This window comes from Alexandromys fortis, unplaced genomic scaffold (genome assembly GCF_014885135.2).
Source record: "Alexandromys fortis isolate MF-2015 unplaced genomic scaffold, M_Fortis_MF-2015_v1.1 scaffold_375, whole genome shotgun sequence".
Taxonomy (NCBI): domain Eukaryota; kingdom Metazoa; phylum Chordata; class Mammalia; order Rodentia; family Cricetidae; genus Alexandromys; species Alexandromys fortis.
The window spans coordinates 14,014-15,695 of NW_026068279.1; positions in this window are offsets into that span (position 1 = coordinate 14,014).

Sequence of the window (1,682 nt, forward strand, 5' to 3'; positions counted from 1 at the left end):
TTAGAATCCTAAGGAAGAAAATGTCTGAATCTCTTACAATGGTTCTCACCTCCAAATTAGAAGACATTTCTGAGTCCTGCAATAAGATATTGACTCAAGCCGACTAACATTCAATATCCATGGCTATCACTGAAGTGTAAGTCAAGACTACATTGAAATTCCATCTATCATCAAGTCATTGTTTATCATATAATAGACTGTCATCAAGAAAACAAATGTGGTATTTTTATCCCACAAACTGATTTTTATATCTCTTTTCTTATAAGGGTCAATGATCTAAGATAAGCACAAAAGGAGTTTGGAGAAAGAGGGATAGGCAGGGCTATTAAAAGAAGACCAAACATTGCCCAGTCCCATTTTCCCTGGAGTAACAATAAATTTAATATTGTCCTGGGGGAGATTTGACTGTCTTCATCTCAAGCGGCATGACCTTCCCTGAAAATGTTGCCCATGGAAAGTAGATTTAATGAATCCTCCCAGACATATCCCCCTGGCCTAGAATTTCTGCATACTTTTTTAAAATGACTTTAGACTCTGAACACCTGTTCTACCCCACTTGGCCTTGACAGGAACACCTGACTAAATATAGTGTACAGGAAAGTTATAAACATCAAGAGTCTACTGTATAGCCTCTATCTTGTAAAAAAGATGTCTTACTCCACCTGTGAGGGTTCCATTCTATACTTCTCTCCTGAGCTTCTTTCTGGTGTGTGGAGGAGACGTTATTACCAGCTGCAGGGAGGTAGCCAAGAAATCAGTTGATACCAAGTTGTTGTGGGAAGTCCTTCTGTCTATGTGTTGCTTTTATTAGTTAATGAATAAAGAAACTTTCTTGGCCTGTGATAGGGCAAAAGAAAAGAACTAGGTAGGGACAACTAAAGTGAATGCTGGGAGAAAGGAGGCAGGGTCAAAGAGATGCTGTGGAGCCAATTCCACAGCAAACATGCCGAAAATTTGCCAGTGAGTCACTATCACATTGTGATATACAGATTAATAGAAATGGGTTAAATTAATATAAGAGTTATCCAATAAGAAGTTAGAAATAATGGGCCAAGCAGTGATAATTAATACAATTTCTGTGTGATTAATTTGGGTCTAAGCTAGCAGAGTGGCTGCGAACCAACAAGCAGTGGCTCCTCCTACACCAAGTATTCTTCATTGATCTCTAAGTAGAATAAACACTGATTTCCATTATATATGCCTCATTCTCCCCTCTCATGTATGTGTTCATGTGAGTGTGTATCTGTGTAACCTGCAACCACAGTTCATTGCTCAGAGTTCCCATGTAACACAGGGTACAGGAATTGGCTAGCTCAACTCTCACTACTCTAGATGAGAACATTCTCTTTCACCCAGTTCTTTTCTCATCCTCATGCTATTTATCAGTCTTTAGTCACATCTTTTCTCTAGAAAACCCTGGAAAACAGCTCCTGGAAACTCTATGACTTTATATTTTTAACTTAATGATAATTAAATGCAACAATTCACTTTTTGATTACAAACATGACTGCACAAATTCAGTAAAAGTCCATTGCTGGTGGGAATGCAATCTTGTGCAACCACTTTGGAAATCAGTGTTTCGGTTTCTCAGGAAATTCGGGATCAACCTACCCCTGGACCCAGCAATACCACTCTTGGGAATATACCCAAGAGATGCCCTATCATATGACAAAAGCATTTGT